This window comes from Sciurus vulgaris (assembly GCF_902686455.1).
Source record: "Sciurus vulgaris genome assembly, chromosome: 15".
NCBI classification, from domain to species: domain Eukaryota; kingdom Metazoa; phylum Chordata; class Mammalia; order Rodentia; family Sciuridae; genus Sciurus; species Sciurus vulgaris.
The window spans coordinates 21,840,464-21,857,010 of NC_136476.1; the positions used below are offsets into that span (position 1 = coordinate 21,840,464).

General features: G+C 40.3%; 1 long non-coding RNA gene across 7 annotated transcripts in view; it reads right to left on the minus strand.

The window, feature by feature from the left end:
- The window catches only part of LOC306645378, an 83,927-nt gene that overhangs the window by 59,163 nt on the left and 8,217 nt on the right, over positions 1-16,547 (minus strand). For 2 of the 7 annotated variants that reach the window (XR_013759619.1, XR_013759620.1), the window contains exon 2: positions 5,198-5,291. The exons of 4 other annotated variants lie outside the window; for them this stretch is intronic. This is a non-coding gene — a long non-coding RNA (uncharacterized lncRNA). Of the gene's footprint in view, positions 1-5,197; positions 5,307-16,547 lie in introns of all 7 variants that reach the window. One more of the 7 variants, XR_013759624.1, reaches the window with a different exon arrangement.

Here is a 16,547-nt window from a genome sequence, read left to right on the forward strand (position 1 = left end):
TGAGGAAGGTGTGGATAGTTACCATGGGACACACAGGGGAACAGTACAGCTTATATGGATTAGACTCAGCCTAATTAGTACAGAAAGAAGCCAAACTAAGAGCTGATGTGATTAGAGAGTCCACGTTTGCTAAGGGCAAAGACAATGGACTATATATAGATTGTATCCTAGGCAGGCTTAGCAAAGGAGCTAGATGGAAATTAGCTCAGAAAAACCTATAACACAGGCAGTTTGTCTTTGGGCACTTAGCTGCTCTGCATGCTGGCTTTCCCCCAGCACCAACCACAGATTCCATTTTTGCTTTTAAACAACTGTCAGTCAATTTCCACCAACTATAAAACATAAAAGGGGCTGGTTGGCAATGTCCTAAGCAGTGATGCTTCTTGGATCTACTTATATTTTGGAGGGAGAGGGGATGGGGTGTGGAGAAGTCCAGAGTAAAGAACCTGTTCACTTCCTTGCACAACCAGCAGCTCCCCTCCCCCCAACCCACTCAACAGCAAATTTGGAAGGGCCCTAAGGCAGCTCTCTCTCTGCCTTCATCTGGGGGCTGGGCAGAGGAACCATGCTGGAAGAAGGGACTCCTAGAAATCATTTAAGACTTCACTTACACCTTATAAACAAATCAAGACAGTATGTCTTCTCTAAAAAGAAATAAAGGCACTGACTTTTCATCAGAACTTTATAGGTTACTAGCCCTTTATCTCAACTCTGCCAGCACCCCAGAAATTCAGCAAGAATCCAAGACTGATCCTTGAGAAAATATAAATGACCATATTATAATAGCAAATATCATTGAACATTCACTATGCTTCAGACACAGCGTTAAAACTTTAACTTGGGTGCACCATCATCATGATCATGATCTTCATCATCCATTCGCAGATACAGAAAGAACTTCAGAAAGGTAGAAGGATTTGCCCAGGTGTCCTAACAAGAATCAGTGCAGCCAAGACTCAACTGAGGCAGCCCCGTGGTAGGGCTGTGTTTTGAACTACTATAGAAGGAGGAGTCAGAGAGAGAGGGGATGTCACTGGCTCTTTGAGGTACAAAATCCGTGGATATTTGTCACCGCTTGCAGCAACAACTTGCACGGGTCTTATTGGTGGTGGAGTGGAAACTGAGGCACTTCTTTCTCTTTAGTGCACTGCTTTCTTGCTTGTTTGTTTATAGAGGATAGAGGAAATGAGGTTTACTTGCTTTGAGAGAGTGAGAGAGAGAGACCCTGCTTATCAGAGAGAAAGAGACTTTGCTTAAGAGAGAAACTTTGAGAGAAGGACAGGCTTTGCTTAGAGCTTAGAGGAAGAGACTTGCTACACCTCAAAGTCCTGCATCCTGTGAACTAAGGGTACGTCCACCCAAGGTGCCCTAGTGATGCGTCTCAGTTCTCCGTTCCGCGATCTGCCTTCCGCCGCTGCCTCTACTTGCTGCTGTGCTGCTTTTCTCTACTAGCTGCCGTCGCGCGTTTCCTAGCTGCTTTTCCCTGCATGTGTCTTCTTCTACTAATGGCTGCTGTCCGTCCCTACTAGCTGCTGTGTTCTTTCTTCTGGCTGCTGCCGCCGCTTTTCCCTACTAGCTGCTGCTGCGTGTTTTTCCCTCTGGCTGCTGCCGTGGGTGTGTATTTCTTCTCCTGCTTTTCTGCTAATGGCTGCTGTCTGTCTGTCTCGCTCCGCCTACACTTATATCACCTCCAGGAGGCGGAGAGCAGGGCCACGCCTCTTACGCAAAGATTAGGCGAGTCGCTGGGAGCAGGCAATTAGTGCTCGAGAACACATGCGCATACATTGTGTGCGCGGAGGATAAAATCACCTGAGTGTGCTTATGTCAATTAACCTCCTCGCTGCCGATGTGATCAGGCGCCATCCTGGTGCCGCCAACATGGCAGAGCCCCCAACAAGGGGAGAAGAAGAGGTAGAAGAAGAACTGTAATTGTGAGTAGGGAACACCAGCGTGCTAATGCTTACCTCTTCCACTAAGCACTTGCCTCTCACTACCTCTGCTTATCACAATCTAACATAGATTTATTCATCAACCCGTTTTCCACATGATAAAACTGAGGTTCAAAAGGATTCAATGATGTGCCTAAGACTGGTAAATGCTGGAGTTAGCAGAGTCCTGACAATCAGATGCTCCAGTGATACCCAACCCAATATTCTTGGGACTGCCAGAAAGAGGCAGGTACTGAGTAGTCTGGGTTGGAATTTGAACTTTGAGCATCTTCTAATATTTAGGAAGATGAGAAATGGTTTCATTTGGGTCTTTTTACAAATGTTTTATATCATTTTGTTTGTTTTCCTTCAAAAGCCTGAAAAGGAGACTGGCAAGAGAATCCTCAAACGCCATAACCTAACCTTGAATAGAGATGGCTCAACAGTACAGAGAAAAAAGTGGATCAATCACTCTTTCTCACAAACCACAAGTTTAATCACTAGGGGTTTTAACACCAAAGAAAGCTAAAAATGGAATATGTAAAAATAGAGGGTCATTCTTCAGGAATATTATCATTTTACAGACTAAATTTAGTCCCTCTCCCCATCATCCCAGGCAAATACTATCTACAGCATGTGTCCTGAATCTCAGATGCCTGTTGGAGTCTATTACTCACCACATTATTTCCCTGGTATTTGATGAAGGGATGAAGAAAATTTTGGCAGACTTTATACAAGGCAAATCAATATTTTCCATTTCCCCATTTATGTATCACTACAATTCACCAGCTGAGAGGACAAGCTGACTAGAAACAGTACGAGAGAGAAAGTCAAGCAGACTCATAAGTCAAGGCCATGAGAGAAAGAAAAAATAGTGGAAAGAAACTGAAGGAAGAAGGGTTATAAGAAGCAAAACAATAAGAACCGCATAAAGAAACTCGTAAGTTGACCACTACACATATAATAAAGGGGGGGAGCCAGTGAGAAGGTCCCCCACATATACCCAGCACCAACCCAGGACTATAGGCCTCATTCTTTGTTTTCTTGTCAACAATTCCTGGAGACCTGGGAAACAGAAGCTTTGGGTCCCAGACTCAACACCAATAGAGGGGCTAGGACCTTGAAACTGGATCATTTCAAAGTCACACCTGCTAAGATCTGCCCTGGTAGGCAATAGTTCACCCAGTAGAGTTGATTTTGACATCCCAGGCTCTAGGATCTCTTGCACATTTTGGTGCCTTGCATCCTGTGTCCATTCTTGCCCACAAGGACCTGAAAGTTGGCAATAAGGGCACAAAGCTGTGCAGATCCAGAGGCAAAGCCAGATTTCAGCCAGGTGGATAAGCACCCTTACTACCTCCAAGCTTGCTCTGGTGTGTTACAATAGGAGGCTGCATCAGAACCCACTGCATTAGTTTCTTCACCTAGATAAAGACAAGCTTGGGGTTGGTGCACATTTAAGAGTTGAAGGCAAACCCTCACACAGTCAGAGAATCAAGAAACGGTCATCAGCCAGCATTATAACTATAGACATTAAATCCATGGGAAGAGAGAGAGAGAGGGATTAGGAACACTGAAAACCCAGGTCAAGTTTCTTAGAAAGTGAAGGAGAATAAGGAAGAGTCACTAAGAATCTGTCTGCTTAGGCAGAGGGGAAACCGGAGAGATAACATTCTGGCAGGAATAGCTCTTCTGGGCAAGAAAGGCCCGGGCTGCATCTGCTAAACTCTCCTTCAGTTGATGTTTCCTAACAAGTTTACTTCTGGGGCACACTATCTTTATTTTTCCTTACAACTTACATACAAAACTTTTATTAAATTGGTTTTGGGACTATCCACAACCCCATCTAGCACACAGCCACTTCAACACAACTTGAGCATCCCTTTCTGAAATGCTTGGAAGCAGAAGTGTTGCAGATTTCAGAACACTTTGTATACTGAATTCTCGAATTAGGAATATTCAACTTCTGAACTACTACTGATCCCAAGCAAAAGAACCACACTCTGTGAAGCTCTTATTGGCAAGGCTGTGGTAACATGGAAGGACTAGCAGATGAATCATTCGAACTTCTGAGGTACTCAATAGGGGTCAACTCTAGGAAGAGCAAGAGGAAGAGAATGGGACTCAAGCATCTAAAGTCTTGATCTATATTTTATAAAAAATAAAATTGGGGGTTTAAAATATTAATCATAAATTTTGTATGCTTTTGCTATATTTTTAAATGTATCAAAATGTAAAGATTAAACAAATGATGAGAGGGTTAAAGACTGAGGGAAGGCAGAAAAGGTAGGGTAGGAATAGACAGAGAAATATGAGGGGTGAGACCAATGAGAGAGAAGGGGAGGAAACTTCCTGGTTGAAAGGCTCTAGAAGGTTATTAGTAACCACCATTAGTAAACGCCAGCTCTGTCAGGCTGGAAGTACCCAAAGGAAAGGAAGAACAAAGATAAAGTTCTAGAAGCCATGAGTAAAGCAACAGACGTTCTCAGGATCCAGGGAAAGACCCAAATAAGTCCTCCTAGGAATGGTGTTGCCAGAGCTCCAAAGGAAAGAAATGAATTATAATCAATAGGCAAATTCTGATTTTTCCCAGAATTCCAGGGACCTGGTCACCATTTGAACCTCTCATCAGACACTTTAAATTGATTCATATAGTTCAGTATGGAAGTGTTTCTCTAGCTTTTGAGAAAAGAGAATGCACTTTTCAGTTAAATTCTGAATCACTGTGTCAGGAAATTGACTTGTACGATGGGGAGCAGCTACAGTGCATTTACTTTCCTGAAACTCAGTATGGGCTGTAAATAAGCAAACCACCTGGGAATCACCCACCTACCTGTTGCTCTAGAAACACAAAACTTCATTCCCATTTCAATACAAGAAAAGTTTTTATTTATTTTTAAGACTTGAATTTTTAGTAGTAAAACTAAGCAACTTATAAAATCTGCAGTGTCAGAAGAAAAAATTCCAAACACGTATTCTTTCCTTTCATTAAGTGAATACTAGGTAATGGAAGAAGCTTCTCAACTGCCAGCAGAATCCATCCTCTCATTAATCCCAGCTGCATCATTACATCAATTCAAAGTTTCTAATTTCATTATGTCTTTTCAGATACTTCCACCATTTATAGGGAAGGGGAGATTTTAGGTGGTTAAAGTAAATTTGGCTGAATTTCTTCAGAAGAAATAGTCCACTAGCAGATTCTGTCCCTCTGTTTTTAAGGGTGTCAGAGAATGAAGCAAAAGCAAAAAATCATATACAGTGGCACTGACCTTTGTACGTCACATGTGATAAAAAGTAGAGTTTATCCTTTTCCCTTGTAGTTCCACTGCAGTCCTTGGAGAAGATGGAATTTATTGGCAGCATCTGGTCAAGAGAAAACTTAGAATAGAATTTAGAAAAAAGCATTCGCCCATCCCTTGCTGGAACAGAAGGTAATACAAAAGTGCAAAAAAAGAAAGTGAAACATTTCAGGTTGGGGATGTAGCTCAGTGGAAGGGCACTTGCCTGGGTTCAATCCCCAGGACCAAAAGCAGGGGTGGGGTGGGGGGAGAAGTGACACATTTAATATAATACGGAAACAAAGAAACTTGTACGAGGTCACAAAAGGAGTATCTGAATCTAGAGGTCATTTGAGGCATGCCTTCAGTGAATTTCTGGTTGTATTTAAGCATCAGAAAGGTTTTATTTCTGGGAAGGAGAAACACAAAACGTGACAAAGTGAACACCGATTATTAAGAAGTGTTTGCATGGCAGGGTGGAGGACTAGTCTGAATGTAAATACCAGTGTTTCCCTCTTTAATAAATGGATTTTATTAGCGCCCCCCCCCCAAGAAAAAGAAAAAAGAAGTTCTTGACCATGGAAAAAGGTGTCTTCTGGAAAAGCTGCTTTAAAAATGAGAGAAAAAAAAAAAAACTTGATTAAATAGCATTGCCCTATTTATTATGACCCATCAAACATCCTGATTTTACTTCTTTTTATGAAAGGGCAGGTCTTACACATGCTGATGGTTTTAAAAGGATTTCAGGAGGTGCACTTTTTCCATCTTTAGATAAACATAAATTGAGTCCGCAATCCTGCATTGAGTGGGGAAGCAGAAGTTTCTTACTCTCTAGGGGCTCACGTCCCACAGCCATTTCTCCTTCTGATTCTGTTTCAGTTAGCCCTCTCCACACTGGGGTCTCACCTCCCAAGCTCCTTCTCCTCCCTTTACTGATCCCCAATCTGTTTAAACAGCCTCATTTCCTAAAGCCTCGCTTCCTTGCAGCATGTGGTATAGAATACACTTTATGGAAGGTCTGAAGCCATAGTGAGAATCCTATCACAGCATCCTGCACACTCCAGGAATAGAAAATGTAATAACTTATTTTATGTTGCTTAGTTAAGTGAAAAATGATATGAATTTGTATGCACATCTTGATTGTGTTAACATTGCCCATGAGGAAATTTTTTTTTTAAAAAAAGGAAGAAAATACACAAAAGTGTGAGTAACAATGAAGGTAATAAAATTATCATTCATTTTTTTCTTTCCCTCCCTCAAATTGTCATCATTTTATTTGATGTACTTATCTTACATGCAGGGGGGGTTGGCCTTCTCTTCAGTTTCCAAACCTTTGGGCTCCCTTTTTACACTGCTAAGGGAACGTCACCTCTACCCATGAGCATTTTCAAGCTTGTGACTTTACACTCTGTCATCTGCTATGAAGAGCAGTGTTCCAGGTACTCATGAGAGATGACCTCTAACTCTGTACTGCCAAATATTTCACAAAAGTTCAGTTGAAAATGAATAGAATAAAATGGACAATGGCCTGGAGGTTACTTACTTTGCTTTACAGAATTAGAGTTGGAAAATGCCAACAATGAGGGATGTTCTAGAAAGCAGTCCTACAAGAGCCAGTGCCAGGCACTGTGGGAATCTGAAGAAATTGATTATCAGAGCTCCAAACTTTGTTTTTATGAGTAACTGAGAAAACTTACTTCTGTTTTCAATGCCAGGGACAATGGCGTTCTTCCTAAGAAATTTCATCTTTTTAAATCATGTAACCAAATGAAGTTTCCCTCTTTGTCAAAGTTACTAGGAAGTCTATTGCCCAGTTTTTATTCTGCAGGCACACATTTTTCTATACCTGCCTTCATTTATTTTTTCCTTTAGTCCTCATTTATTTGTATCATTTAAAAAATTTATCCCAAAGTCTTTATGAAATCAGACACTTATAAGAAAAGTATTAGCCTTACTGTTAAAAAGGGGGAAAATATGAAAAACTGCCCACAGAATGATGGGGGCCTATGATAAAAACTTCCCTTTATTCTTCATGAAAATGACAGCCAGCGAGATTCTCTTTTGGCAAAACATCACTGATAAGGGAAAAGGAAAAATGCTGCTTCAACCTTCAATATTTTCTCTAAGAATCCTGGGCTTTTTTCCATAAGAAAGCTGGGTCTCTTTAAGAAGTTCTGAGCTAGCAAAATGTTTTCATGCAATACATTCAAATTGTTTTTCTCTGATTTGTCCCAGGAAACTCTCTAAGCAGGAGAGTGCTTGGTTGTTTTGTACCAGCATAAGCGCACACTAATATTCATTTTTGGGAATAGAATATAGATAAGGACCAATTGTATGAATGAATCTTCCAGAGGGTAGTAAGAGGTCCTAATTCTGCTTAGCTGAGAATACAGCAACAGGAGATGACCAACTATAATTCCATGGCAGACCCCTGGACACTTCCTATTGTATCAGGTTCATTGTATAAAGTTATACTACCTAAGTTACTCAGAGGTCCCTGTGGGACAAGTATTAAGAGTGAATGCTCTTGTATTAAGGGTCAGAGAAGATCTGCTTCTGTGTTTGTAACATTCCATGTAATGCTATACAAAGATAACTTGTTTCCCCCTGAATTATTTTCTAGAAATATTCCCATCCCTTTTTGCTGAAATGAAGCCATACCTTGTGACAGGGTTGTTCAACATAGCTTGTTTTAACTAATGCTCTTCCCCTAAAATATAAGGTCCCCAAATATGACTGTATTACTCATAAGTAACAATGATTAAGTGTAGTAAGTTGTTACCATGTGCCAAGAACCATGCAAAGTCTTTTATTAAATTATTCTTTATTACCAACCTGCAAGGTAGGTATTGGGGTCTGAAAGTCAATGTTCCTCCAAAATTCATACTTAATCATCAAGGAGATGGTATTAGTTGGGCATCTGGGAAGATCTGCCCTCATGAATAGCATTAGACTCTTAAAACAGAAACCTGAGGGAGTTTATTGACCCCTTCTACCAGGTGAGGACACACAGAAATGCCATCTAAGAGGAATGGGCCCTGACCAAACATCTGACAGTACCTTGATCTTAGACTTCTGAACCTCCAGAACTGTAATAAATTTCTGTGTTTACACATGACTTCATCTAAGGTATTTTGTTCTAGTAGAAGGAATGGACTAAGAACATAAGTCTATCCCCACTTTAGGTATTCAGGCTCAGACTGCGAATTAACTTGTCCAAGGTCACACAGCTACTACCTGGAAACAGGAATTAAACCCAGATCTGTCCAATTTTCCAATAAACGCTCTTAAACATGACATGATTGAGACTCTATTTGTCCAGAAGAACAGAAAATCTGAACTCTCTTTCCAGGGCCAGCCCATACACAATGGATTTAAGAAGTCTCAGGTAATTCCTTAGGGCTTAAGGGCCATTCAGTCCTTCTTTCTCTCCTTATCCCCTAGAGTTAGAACTTTGACAGGCTCTTTTGATTTCAGAAAACCATAATGGCTTCCCCCAGAAGATGGGTACTTTGAAAAACAAAATTAGATCAGAAATATGGGACCCAGGAAGCTCAAAATGGTCTTCTATTGGTTATTCCTGAGTTTACTGGAAGGCATGGAAATCCCAGCTATACCCAGAGCAGTGTCAGTAAGGCTGGGCCCTACCCCAGCATCTCTCAATAACAATTCGGCACTCCCAGAGGTGCCTTGAAAACATGAGAACACATTTTGATCGTCACGATGCCTGGAGGTATGTTGTGGCTGTGAGTGTGCAGGCCCTAGGAGTCCAGACACCCTACAAAACAGGTGACATGCCTTACTCATCAAGGAAAATGGCCTAGGGGACCCGAATAGCCAAAGATGGCTAGGCATCAAGAGTTTTCCCCTGGTTATAGTCATCTGAGAAAAGATCCTGATTTTATTTTATGTATAAGCATAAACTATTTTTTCATAGGTCTAATACAACTGAATTTTCTAGGAATACAGCCACTATGTCTAGTAAAGGGAAGATTGGTGTGCATTTTGCTTGGAACATCACCAATTTTAGCTCACCGTTTCAGAAAATCTTATTACTAACAGCTATAAGCACTTAGGATATGACAGTCTGCGGTCTACTACACATGCGTCAGTTAGCAAAGGGACTTTTACGTTCACAGAGACTCTGTATGTGCAGTACCTGACCACTGCACTTCATCTTCTGACCCAATTGGGCCATGTTGCTTTATATGAAATTCTTTTCCTTCATTCTCCCTTTATATTAACATAGCACATTATTTTGACTACGTGTGTGTGCTATCTATAATTTCCAATTTATTTCTCATAATTAGAAGTAACAGTGTTGAGAGCTACTCTGTTTCTCCAAATAGACTGAAAAATCTATATCTAGGAAGCATGGATCTTCAGGTAAAATGATTTAGGGTTCCCGTCTATGCTATTTCATCTAAGGGTGCCCATGCCAACTGCCAGTTCTTTAGATTTACACACCCAAGTCAGAATCCTTTGCTTGTTGAAATAAGGTAACATCCAGTGAGTATCATTGCTCACACCCAGCATGACTCTTTTTGTCCTCACTAGTACTTTAATACAAAGACCTTTACATATTCTAATAGTATTTAATCACCTCTCCCACCCAGAAGGTTTCTGTAACCTGAAATTATGATGAAAAACATCAAGATTTTGACTCCTTCTTCCCAGGAAGGCCACTCAAGTTCTTGCTTACACCTCTCCCCCAACCTCCCTACTATTTTGAATTCTGAATATCCACACATTATCCCAGTGAAAACCTCACTGGATATGCCTCCAGAACCATTGACAATCACTTCCATGCACATTCCCATAAAGGGAAGAAAAATGGGCATGAATTACCTCCTTTCACCAGCTGAAAAAAAGTGAAACTCAGGAGTTATGGGACTTTTGGAAGGACATAGAATGTGTGAATTACAGAACCTGGATGAAAATCCCAGCTTCTGGGATTATGCCCCCTAGGTCACATCCTAAGGTGATAAAAATGGAAAATTTTGCGGTTATCTCAGATTCAAATGAGTCCTTCCATAACATGGCTTTTAAAAATGTCTTCTTTCATTCTTAAACAAGGCAACTAGATTCACCCTCTGGAGAAACAGAGAGAATATTACTTATAATTTAGGCAGTATTTTATAACCAGTAGAGATCAGAATTCTTTTCACACACAACTTACAAACTCCCACCTGTTACTTTCACATTTGCTTATTAATGGGACATGCCCAGGCAATTTAAAATTTTATCAAGGGTCTGAAAACTTCATTTTGGAATAATTAAACACCACTGGCTTATTAGCTCCATTCATTCCTGAACTCAAAGGTCCTGACAAACCTGAGGAAGAGCTAGAAGCTTTAATGGCACCATTATTAGGATGCTTTCTTCACCACAGGAGGAATGCTAAGGTCTCTATCAGTTTTGAAATGCAATGTTGCTCTGATAAAGGTCATTTCCTTTCCCTTAGCAAACTGAGTGTCTCACCACTCTCCTCTGAAGTCCCGGAGCCCTGGGAGAACATGCCAGGTCTGAGGAACAGCTCTCCTGGGAACCTCTCAGAGCTGATCCAGAGAGAGCTAATCTGAGGGCCACACACAGATCTACCAGGGAGAGTAGTTATGGATTTCTGGAACCTGGAAAACCAGAGCTTGTTACCACTAATGGGAATAACTCCAGGCAGAACCCCCAGAGCCACCAACAGAGTTTATTGTGGATATTGTTCCACAATATCCACTGCAATGACCACATACCACAGAATGAACACATACTACTTATCACACTGGGTTATTAAAACTACACACAGTGGAAAGTTGCTGTTAACTTTTTTCCCAGAAACAACTTCAGTACAAGATAGGTGTCTCTTGTACCTAGTCCAAGACCGTGCTGCCACATTATGCAAGGATTCCAATACAACACACGGCATCTATGAAAGGTTCATGCATGTATTCCAAAGGAAAGAACTTTACCACTGTTTTAAACATTTTTGAGTTGGAGTTCAGGTTCTAGTAGGAGTTTCAGTAGGTTATAGAAGGCACAGAACATATAAACTCCATATAAATTAGTCACTTAAAGGACTCCTTAAATGTGTGCTGGGAGAAGCCTCCCAGGGTGAGCTCCTTGGCTGTGGTCCCAATATTACAGGAATGTTAAGGCACTGGAAGAAAATATTAAAAATAATCAGAGGAAGACAAAGTTACATAGCAAATAGATAGTTATGCTTTTGTGATCCCCAAACCTACTGAACATGATAAATATATAATGATATATAATGACACAACTTTCACAGTCTCTCTCCCACATGATACTAGAGGTTAAGGTCAATTTAGGTAAATGAGAAAAAACATGACTGCTAGGGGGATCTGGGGGGGGGCGTGGAAAAGGAGCTCATATAGACAAGTAGGGGCAAGAGGTTCCAAGAGCCCATCTTAATGGACTTATTTTGCCTTAGGAAGGCAAAACACTGAAATTTTCTTAGCAAGAATAATGTATACAACAAGAAAAGGAGATAAGATGAATCTGGCAGTACAATTATAAATACATACCACAAAACATCACAGTCTCTTATTCAACCTTAATAAAGCAAAGACTCCCACCATACTCCCAAGAAGATTTTTAAAAATTACCAAGGGAGTATTTGGGGAGTAAAATAAGAAGAGCCCTCCCCAAACCCAGTTAACCACTTGAAAGGAACTGTCAACTTGCTGCTTTGGTTGTAAACTCAACATGTACACTGCCAAGTCTAAATACAGGGCAAGTATTTATAGCTGAGCAAGATTTACATGGCCAGTAACATTCCTATCATAGATACTTTGGTGATTAAAAAAATAAAGATGCTGAGGGTCAACAGGACACTGAGAGAGTTGGGGAAGGAGGAAATGGACAATGGTTGATCAAAAGGAACAAAGTTTCAGATAGACAGGAAGAATAGGTTTCAAGAGCTATTACACAGCAAAGCAACTATAATCAATAATAACATATTCTATATTTTGAAGTAACTAAGTAAATTTCAAATATCTCACCATAAAAAAAATAGTGAGGCAATAAATATAGCAATTAGTTTGATTTAATCATGCCACATTATATACAGTATCAAGATATCACAATGTACCCCATAAATGTATACAATTATGATTTTTCAATTGAAAATAATATTAACAATAAATTTGAAAAGTAAAATTTAAAAAACGTTGAAGATGAAAAAGAAAGAGGGGGAGAGAAGAAAGATTCTAATGATCAGCTACCCTTTCTAATAGGGTATCAAACCAGTTTGTAGAAATAAACAATCCAAAGGCAGCTTGTATCAGAGGCCAGGAAATTGGAAGAGAACTTGACCTGATAAATAGTTCCTGTTTCACCTCTGATTTCCAAACAATTCTTGCTGCAATATTTCTGATAATTTCTTCAGTGAATCATCTCCTGAAATGAACTTGACTTGAGGAAATGATATTAGATCCACAAGACCCAACTCCATTTCTCTTCATATCCTATGAGCTTTTTCCATGAGCAGAGCCTCCTGAGATTTCTCAAGACAGCCAAATGGCAGGCAGAGCAGGGTTTGGTGGGCGTGGGGAATTAAAAAAGGAGAACATAAGCAATTTTATTAGATGTGATTAAAATTTCCTTGCAAAGACAGAAAAAGAAGTTATAACTACTGCAAATTATAACCATTGTTTTTATTTCCCCTTCAAGTTACTAACAGAATTTTGAACTACTGTACTTTACTATAATATTAAAACCAGAACAGCAGAGGAAGTCTGTCTCCAGTCCCCTTCTGAAGAGTCCTGTAAGACCCTAGGCATGATCCAAGGTGCTAAGTCAGGTTAACACAAGTACTCTTGTTTTGCTTTGTTCTGTTTTTTTTGGTTGTTTGCTTTTGTTGTGCTGGGATTGAGCCCAGGGCTTTGTGCATACTAGTCAAGTGTTCTACCATTAAGCTATCCCCCACCCCTTTTTATTTTTATTTATTTATTTATTTTTTTGGTACCAGGGATTGAACCCAGAGGCATTTAACCACTGAGCCACATCCCCAGCCCTTTCTGTATTTTATTTAGAGACAAGAGTCTTAGTAAGTTGCTTAAGGACTCACTAAGTTGCTAAGGCTGGATTTGAACTTGCTGTTCTCCTGCCTCAGCCTCCTGGAGCTGCTGGGATTACAGGCATGCGCCACCAAGCTCAACCCCTTTTCATTTTGAGAGAGGGTCTCCATAAGTTGCTGAGGTTGGCCTTGAAAGTGCCATCCTCCTGCCTCAGTCTCTGCAGTGACCAGAATTGCAGGCATGTTCCACCATGTGGAGCTCATTGTTTTTTTTGCCTTGTTTCAAGAGAAGATGCCAGATAAACATCAGTTCTAAGACTGACCATTTGGACCATTAGAAGATCTAGCCATGATAAGTATTAATGTCAGTTCTCCTGTGAGGGATTCAAACCACTGAAGGGCACTTTGCATGAACTCAGTGAGGACACTTATTTGTATTTGAGCTCCTCCAAACTTCTGAAAAGGGATTATTCTCCTTAGACTCAGCCCATAGTCTCTTCCCAGGGAGTAATGATGTAATGTTTGCATAGTAGTTTGAACCTACTCAGAAAAAAGGCAATATGCAAATTCAAGACATTCTTCTCACACTGTGTAAGACATAGCTGTCAATTTTTTTTTTTTTTTTTTTTCACATGGAGAAAACTACTCCTCTAGCCAGGAGAATTTTATAAAATCACTGTACAAGGAGGAAGAGGTCTTCCATGATCTTCCTAGATTGGCTGTGGAGTGTTTTGAACGGTCTTTATACCAACGGACCCTCTCTCCCTCTCTTTGTTCTTTCGTGTAGACCCCGGAAAAGAGGAGAAAAGGATAAAGGTAGAAGTGTAAAGAGAGAAAACTAAACAATAATTTATCTTTCTTGTAATTGCTGATCCCCTGAATGGTGCCTTTCTGGAGTTTACCAAGAAAACATGATGGAAATATCTGCCCATATTTCCTTCCAATTTCACTGACATGATAGGCAGGTACTGCATGTATTTAAACCATTATTTTTGCCTTCAAGGTACTTACTTCTTATTATAGGAAAGGAGTAAATTTTAATTACAAAGGATGTTGATGATATTGGATATTTTGGTTAAGAAAGTGAAAAGACACTACCATTTAGAAGTAGCAGAAGTCTTAGGTATGTCTCATTTCTAAGCTGCCCCATCCCAATCCAAATGTTCCCCCTCTCCACCTCTATCCACAATGGACCTCTAACCTGCTTCCAAATGTTCTCCCATTATTTTCTTCCCAAAGCACACCCAAGTCAATTTAGGAACAAGGTCTAATTTGGGTCATTAAGCATCAATTGTCCTGCAACTTTGGGTCAATAACCAGGAACTCTTCAAATGTACAGAGAACTGTCCCAAAGGGTGAAGCTTCTTTTTTTCTCTCATTCGCATGGATCAACTATTAAGAAAAACAATGAGATCCAGAAAATTTCTGTGATTAGCCTTCTAAGAATGTTCAGTTTCTCCTAGGGTGAAGGAAAATAATCTTTAAGATCCCCAAAGAGAAAAACAATTTCTACCAAGTTCTGTTCTCACCATGATTTAGCAAAATAACCACAGCCTGTACCTTGTTACCTTATCAGCTGAAATCACTATTCCTGTATGTTAAAAAATATACTTGCTTTCCCACACATTTAAGAACCCCTGTAAGAGTTCAGTGGAAGACCCAGCTTCTGCTAAAAGGCTTCTCCAATTACAATGAAATCCCCTTAACTCTTTGATCTGTCTATCTATTTATTCCAGACTTCTGACTCTAGGAATCATTAAGTGGTCTTTCCTTTCTTAGATGGCAAACTCTGTCATGCCTCATAATTGAGTGGGCACTCGATAAATGAGTGCTATAGTACTCTGAGAAATAATACACTTCCTATTGGCAGCAAATCCAAGAGAAACTTCCTTAGAAGAGAGGACTGTCAATTACCACTTAACAAGCCTGAGCTGGTTCCCATAGAAAAAGCAAACAAAACAATAATGACTTCCTCTCCAACAGCAGTCACATCACTATCTAGTTGCTGCCCTCCAGTCACCTGGCATGCTGCTGATCCCACAGAAGGCACGCAACAAGTCCTTGTTGGTAGATTGATTCATAAAGGCATGATACTCGTGTGATATGTAACCCATGACCTGACAGGTAGATGCCAGCTGGGTTCCTCACAGTCTGGCTGTGCCCAGCTTCTGACCTCCCATGGTCATTGGCTCTTGTACAGCTGACAAATCTAGCGGGCTGTGAGATTCTGGGCCCAGAGCAGGATGCACAGAGCAAGGCCTGGGAGGTTGTTCTGGAACATTAGAAAGGGCCTGCAGCAGCTGCCACAAGAGTCCTCTTCTCCCTACAGGTGAAGTCTTGTTCAAACTTTCCTACACCGGTTTCCTTCTGTATTACTCCTGGGCCAGAGCTTCAGGTCCCACACCAAGTGACTCATAATTAGAATGCAAATTAGACTCACCTGGGAAACCTCAAAACTATGCCCAAGCCCCACTTCCAAACATCCCACCATCCTTATACTAGGGTAGAGCTCCAGTGTTCCTATTTGTAAAAGCTCCCCAGGAGATTTTAATGTGCAGTCAAGATCGAAAACCTTACATTGTTCAAGTCCAAAGTCCATACCTGTAATCCCTTTGCCTCTCTTTCACACTGCAACTATTCTTCTTTATCATCATCATCTGCTTCACAGCAACAAATGTTGTTATTAACAATAAGAGCTATAATTATTCAGCATTTATTATATGCCAGGACTGTTCTAAGTGCTTTAATGGTATGAATGAATTTAATCCTTAGAAGAAATGGGTGCACTTGCTAACTCCATTTTTCAGGTGAAAAAACTGATGCACAAAGGTAGGTTAAATAATTAGACTAAATCTTATAGCTAGGAAATTCCAGGGCCAGCCTTTGAGCCCAGGAAACCCAGTTCCGTCACCCACTCACCTATACTGCCTCTCTGCATTCATTCAATGCACAAAGGTTTTCAGCTAACCACTGGGTGCACCCTGGATTTTTTTTTTTTTTTTCAGAATAACTATTTTTTTTATTTAGCTTTTAATTTTTTAGAGACTGCATTTTGATTCATTGTACACATATGGGGTACATCATTTTGTGTCTATGGTTGTACACAATGTAAATTCATACCGTTTGTGTAATCATACATGTGCATGGGGTAATATGTCTGTCTCATTCTACCATTTTTCATACCTCCCTCCCTCTCATTTTCTTCTACATAATCTAAAGTTCCCCCATTTTTCTCTGACTCCCCCCCCCCAACCCCCATTATATATCATTCTCTACTTATCAGGGAAAACATTTGGCCTTTGGTTTTTT